Here is a 7,500-nt window from a genome sequence, read left to right on the forward strand (position 1 = left end):
TCTCTCTCTCACACACACACACACACATTATGACTTGCACATAACCACAAATATAAATATAAAGGCCCACATGTACACGCAGTATACCAACATTTTAAAAAAGAAACCTACACACACACACACGCACACGCATACAAATACCTACACCATAATCCTACGCTTATTAAGAACAGGTAAATATATTCAAATAAATATTCCCACACACATACACACACTTTCACACAACACCAATGAGAAAGGTTACATACCTACAGTCAAAACAAACACTTGCTAAACAAGCTTACACACACACACACACACAAGCCTACACTCATTAAAGCACATCCAACGCTACTCTCCCACCCCACTTCCACCACTCCCAGATCTCACACCCGGACACATTTCTTTACCCATATAAGGAAACTCAATGTTTACGTAAAAGGTTCTAAAGTTAAAGAAGTGATTAATTTGCCTTCGACGCTAATCAAGGAGACATCATCACATTCACTTGATCGATTGGTCATCATTATTCCATCGATATTATAATCATTATTAATAGAATAATTCTATGATTAGTTTGGAACACAGCAACGAGCCATGGTCTTTCCACCGACATCTCAGCTGGGGTCAGTAATTGAAATTTCTTTATTATTGTTATTATTATTATTATTATTATTATTATTATTAACCCCTTCCCCAAAAATTTCAGGCCTCGTACCTATAGTACAAATTATTATTATTATTATTATTATTATTATTATTATTATTATTATTGAGTGAGAGATGGCAGTGCATGCCATCAAAGTGACACTGGGGTAAAATATACGAAGCTCAGTATACCCATCATGACTACCCGTCATCTCATATCAAGATAAACAGCGCATGACCTTGAAGGTGGGGCCCAGTTCGAATTTTCTTCTGGTTGAGTAACCCATCCCGCTCAAAAGGTCCCTGAATAAGGATTGTTTAAGGATGTTGAAAGAAAACCACCCATTTTTCCAAAGGTGAATTATCCAAACGTCTACGAATTCCTTTCAACAAACGGCTATGATGCTCTCCCACTACTTCTGCTCATGATCAGAAATGCACATATCGTCAGCCACTAAGGATCATGCTCAACTGGTTAAGATCAAACAACTGACAAGCAAATCTGTGGTATTGAGCAGAATATTTATTGTAGCCCATATTTTATACCAAGACAAAACAATGTAGATGATAACACTTCCAATCAGTTAAGATCAGAAGCCATGAGAGTCACTCTCTGGTACTGCATCAGGGCATTTATTATTATTATTATTATTATTATTATTATTATTATTATTATTATTATTATTATTGGTATTATGCTTAGGGTGCCATATATTTGGTTTTGCACATAGTATTGTTCTAGGGAAATTAGAGCCCAATTTGTTGTCATTACTTTTCTGGGTGCTACTGTGGTTCTAAATGGTTGTTATGGATGTCCTTGTATTTGTCTCAATTGAGACAAATCCTAATTTCCAAGGGGTCAGCTCCTCTACGCACCTCCTCTTGAGCATACTTCAGGCGAACGAATAAATACATCGAACCAAAGCCAAGCCGTAACCAACTCCGACACTTCCCAGACGCGTCGTTATATCAACGTTTCTGCTAATTATTTATCATCGCAGATCCAACTCATCCATTATTTTGTAGAAAATATTGATTACAAAATAAGGATCCCAAACTATGTGGTCACCATTTTGAAAACGAAAGCTGATTCGACTTCGATATTCTCGCTGATTTGGGCTCTAACACTGAACAGCTAAATTGATCGTTAATGGACTGCGATATCTTAGCCTCTACATTCATCAAATTAAACGATCATATTTAAATCTCTCTCTCTCTCTCCTTCTCTCCTTCTTTCTCTCACTCTCTCCTTCTTACTCTCTCCTTCTCTCTCACACTCTCTCTGACGGGCTTTTACAGTATCTGTCAACGAAATTCACTTCAAAGGCATTGGTCGCGCAGTGGGACTGAACCCGAAACTATGCAGTTGCAAGCATATAGCCTCTGAACACTTTGTTGACAACATGAAGGAGGATAAGAGAATATTCAATGAAAAAACTCATTAACTTGTATGGCCGCCGTCCATCTGGCCGTAGTTGTTGCCACTGTTGTTGTTGTTGTCTTCGTCGTTGATGTTGTAGTTGCTGTTTAGCCCTCTGCCGGCCTTGATTGAGATCATGTATGACCAAATGCGTTCCACTCGTTACCCTCCTGTGTTTTCATATGTTTACACCCAAATACGTTCTATACTATTGTAGTTTTAGTGCTACTTGTCTTCTATACTTTTGCATATTTTGGACTTCTTGCTTTTTTTACATTTGTACTACTTGCCTATCATACGTTTGTATATTTAGAACTATTTGTGTTTCATACTTTTCGTGACGGTAAGAATGTAATTTGAGGGAAATCGGCTGCTATTTCTTGCAAATCGAATAACTACGTAGAAGCTCTCTTGTTGATAATTTTTAACAAACACTAAAGAATTTACTGAAAGCAAATGTTTTGACGCCATTACAGAAGTGAAACGGTGAAATATAAGATTCTTCCCAGATTCCTATGAATTCGTCTCCTCCTTCTTTCGTTGAGTTAGGACGTCCACCAGGTCGACCACGAGGACGGCCACACCACAGATCTTGTGAATATTTACAGAATTTCTGAGTTATGATCTTATCGTTATGTTTTCTAAAACAATCCTTAATAGATATAGTTAGTATAAGATTTAATTTTTAAACATTTTATGGAGTGGTCGGAGATAAAACCTTTCAGTGTTGATTGAGTTGAAGGTGGTTCTTGTCTCTAAAATTACTTTTATATATTTGAATTAAAAATTGAAAGATGTTCATTTTAGTACATCTAATTCGAATGTCTTTTTTCTGTGCACTTGGAAGTAATATTCCTAATAATAATAATAATAATAATAATAATAATAATAATGATATATATATATAATATATATATTATATTTATATTTTAATATATCTATAATATTTATATGTATATATATTAATATAATATATATATAATATAGATTAGTATATATATATATATATATATCTATATATATTTATATGTATATATATTTATATATATATATATATATATATATATATAATATATATATATATATATTATATATCTATATATATTATATATTATATATATATATATATATATAATTATATATTATATTAAATTAGAGACAAAACCACTATTAGGCAAATCATACAATGAAAAACTTAAGCCAATACATAAGATTATCTAATTTATATTATTTAAATATAAAACAAAATTATTTTAAAATATATAATTAATATATCACTACGATCGTTTCATGGCTGTTAATTTCTTTAAATTTTCGAGTTACAGTCATTCATCAGGTGGTTTAAATATCTAAAATATAATCAATATTTTAAGATATTAAATAATATATATAATAATATAATAATTTAACTTAAATAAAACTCTATTATCAAATATGATTATATCGAAATCGACTATAATGTTAAATATTAACTTTAATTTATAAGGTAGGAAACCCATAATCTAATATCAATATTAGTCTATATCTAATTACATAAATATTTAAAATGACTAATATATATAAATTATCAATGAAAATATATATAAATATTATAATCAAGATCTAAAATAATCTCTATAAATAATTGTATATAATGAAAACCTAATGAATTTAATTTTTCATATTTAAAGATGAAATAGCTAATTTCAAAATACAAATAAACTAACTTAAACGTACTTTCAGAAATCTTATGTAAAATACTTTTAGAAATAATCAATTCTTAGTAATATAGTATCGAATAAATACTATAAGTACTATAAATATAATTATGAATGGGAATTATTATCTAATATACATTTAAAGAAATAACTAAGTTATGCTATTAAATTATACATGGCCTAGACCAATCTTTAGTCGAAACATATCTAATTTTATCAAAGTTTATTTCTGAAAGTCCGTTTAAGTTAGTTTTTTTTGTATTTTGAAATTAGCTATTTCATCTTTAAATATGAAAAATTAAATTTATTAGGTTTTCATTATATACAATTATTTATAGAGATCATTTTAGATCTTGATTATAATATTTATATATATTTTCATTGATAATTTATATATATTAGTCATTTTAAATATTTATGTAATTAGATATAGACTAATATTGATATTAGATTATGGGTTTCCTACCTTATAAATTAAAGTTAATATTTAACATTATAGTCGATTTCGATATAATCATATTTGATAATAGAGTTTATTATAAGTTAAATTATTATATTATATTATATATATTATTTATATCTTTAAAATTTGATTATATTAGATATTTTTAAACCACCTGATGAATGACTTGTAACTCGAAAATTTAAAGAAATTAACAGCCATGAAACGATCGTAGTGATATATTAATTATATTTTTTTAATATTTTGTTTTATATTAAAAATATAAATTAGATAATCTTATGTATTGGCTTAAGTTTTTCATTGTATGATTTGCCTAATAGTGGTTTTGTCTCTAATTTAATATAATATAATATTTTACTATAAAATTGGATTCAATCCTAAATCTGCTTTTTCCCTGTAAGTTTGGATTATTCCCTAATATTTATTATATATATTATATATATATATATATATATAGATATATATATATGTAATAAAATAGAACATATGCATATATATAAACATATATGTACGTACCTACCTCTACATGTACATATACACGCATATATGTGTACAGGACCCAAAAAGACGTCGAACACATAGAGAGACGAAAAACAGACACAAACCAGGAACAGGACAAGCAAAAAAGAAAAAAGAGATACAGGACAATAAGCACAACATATATATATATTATATATATATATATAATATATATATATATATATATATATAATATATATATATATATATATAATTATATATATATATGTGTGTGTGTGTGTATGTGTATGTATGAGAGAGAGAGAGAGTAAGAGAGAGAGAGAGTTAGGTATTATCGTTTAATTCGATGAATGTAGAGGCTAAAATCCCAATCCATTAACGATCAATTTAGCTGTTCAGGGTTAGTCTAATCAATGGAAATATCGACGTCGAATCAGCTTTCATTTTCAAAATGGTGACCACATAGTTTGGGATCCTTATTTTGTAATTCATATTTTCTACAATGTCCTTCAGACATGTGAGGGAAACCTTTGTTAGGAGAAACAAGATTATTCTTCACAAAGAAGTCCAGTTTTTGGAGGGTTATGTTGAATTAGTGGCTGGTATTCATGCTCAACAACAAAACATTCTCAGTTTTGTGGGTGGGGAGTTTTCATTTTCACTGTTATTGTTGGTGTTGTTGTTGTTGCTGTATTCAAATGTATTTAAATGGCAGGGATAAAAATAACATTTTACAGTAATTTTTTGCGCATTTCGTTCACAATTAGGGGGAATTTCATTTACATTAATTAAACGATGCCTCCTAAAACAACAAACTGGGTCTTTTATATGCAGATTATTTTGGTGTCTTTCTTTTCAATCGTTTCGATTCTGAGTCACATGAAAAACAGGAGTAAAAACAATGCAGAAAAGAGAAAGTATTTAGACGTGGGAAATTTCTGCGGAAGATCTGGATAATTTGCATGTTTCCGTTTACTGACATGTTTGTTTTGTTTTCTATTTTTTTTCTTCTTCCAAAAAAAAAAAATAGAAGACTTAATGTCACCGTAGCCTAAGTCTAAGACAATGAAGGGAGTTTATATGTGGTTACTGACCTACCAGGAATAATACTCGAATTTCCTCAAACCACACCATACTGTCTTCGAAAATAAAAGAGAATACAATAAAACACGTCCTAGATATGTAAAAAGTCAGGGTGGTCACAATCGGAACGATTTGATCATAGGCTTGTTTTTTGCTTGGTCAGGATTAACTTGGATTAACAGCTAAAATATTCAAATAAGAAAGCGGGGATTTTATTTGTGCTTTTTTATTGTTTTTTGGTTTCTGCGCACTATTTTTATTATTTTTTTATGTATGATCTTCTTTGTTTATAAATAAATTTTTGAATTTCGAGACTAAGTGGCGTAGGAAAATTACTAAGGTGGCGGTGCATGTGCCTTGCCTTAATTGCGTTAATTGTTTCAGTTGTAGAGTTCAAATTACACCATGTTCAAATTCCGTGTTCGACCTTAGGCTTCCTACTTTAAGGGGTTTTATAAAATACACCGTTATAAAAACAGAGCCACCAGTTGTGACCTTTCTCTGTCTCTTCTACTCTTACTACACCCATTAGTCTTACCCACACTTTTATGTCTTCTCTTACCACAAGTACAAATTATATCCTCCCTCTCTCTCTCTCTCTCTCTCTCTCTCTCTCTCTTCTACTCTTACTACATCCATCAGTTATATTCTCTTGCTATTCTTATTCTTACCACAATTACCAATTGTGATCTCCTTCTAACCCTTCTCCTCTTACTACAACCACCAGTTGTGTTCTCTTTGTGACACTTCTTCAATCATCAGATAACAATGTTGTCACTCGATCGGCCAAAAGTGACAACTAAAATCTTCAATTCATACGCTGTTGTCTTTAAAAAGAAAAACAATACGCAATGTAGTTCATAGAATCTGTTATATTATGGCTAACCTGTGGCTACAAACATTAGCAACAGCAAGGAAAGACATATCAGATAATGTAGTTGTTGATAGACTATGTTTAAATAAAGATGGGGTGGTCACAGCTGGATGTCTTTGATCACAGGCTTGTTGGATCATGGGTGATCTATAGATAAAAGTTATTTCATATTGATGCTGGAAGACAGAAGGAAATTTTTATATTTATTTTTATATTCTAGAGAGGAGATAATCCAAATAACCAGCAATTAATTGGTGTGAATGGCCACCAGGGCAGATTTACGCAAAACTGAAAGGTTTTAAGGATCATGCATTTCTAAATACATAGACATAGTGAGAGAGAAGTGAAAATCTACACAGGAGTGTAGATTAAATTGTCCAGTGGGCGGCAACCTAACTTTGAAGACGACAGGAAAAAAAAAAGAAAAATTATGTACCGAACTCTTAAAAAACCTGAACTATACTTTAGATTTATACCTGTAATTATTGAGATATTTTCACGCTTAACTACCTGTCTCAGCACCGAAGTTGAAAAGCTAGGCTTCATAGAATCAGTAAAGATAAAGATAGTTGGAAATTTCCAATAGAACATTTTTGGAACTGTAAAAATAGGCGAAACATTCTGGAACGTTAGCCTATAGTATATACACACACACACACCTATAGACACGTAAGCACATGCGTATTTCGATGGTTTTTTTTACATATGTACGTATGTACGTATGTAAGTATGTATGTATGTACTATGTAAGTACGTATGTATCTATGTATGCATGTACGTATGTATGTACGTATGTATGTATGTATTTATGTATGTATGCATTAGGTGGAGGAATACAGCAACACACTCAGTACAC

At 30.5% G+C, this 7,500-nt stretch overlaps 1 protein-coding gene across 3 annotated transcripts in view; it reads left to right on the top strand.

Moving 5' to 3' along the window:
* Window positions 1–7,500, top strand: part of LOC115220481 (chitin synthase chs-2-like) — a 121,241-nt gene that overhangs the window by 18,030 nt on the left and 95,711 nt on the right. The window contains exon 1 of one of the 3 annotated variants that reach the window (XM_029790613.2): window positions 442–605. The exons of the other annotated variants lie outside the window; for them this stretch is intronic. The gene's annotated coding sequence lies outside the window, so the exon portion shown is untranslated. Of the gene's footprint in view, window positions 1–441; window positions 606–7,500 lie in introns of those variants that run through there. 3 annotated transcript variants of the gene reach the window in all.

Source organism: Octopus sinensis, linkage group LG16, assembly GCF_006345805.1.
Source record: "Octopus sinensis linkage group LG16, ASM634580v1, whole genome shotgun sequence".
NCBI classification, from domain to species: Eukaryota; Metazoa; Mollusca; class Cephalopoda; order Octopoda; family Octopodidae; genus Octopus; species Octopus sinensis.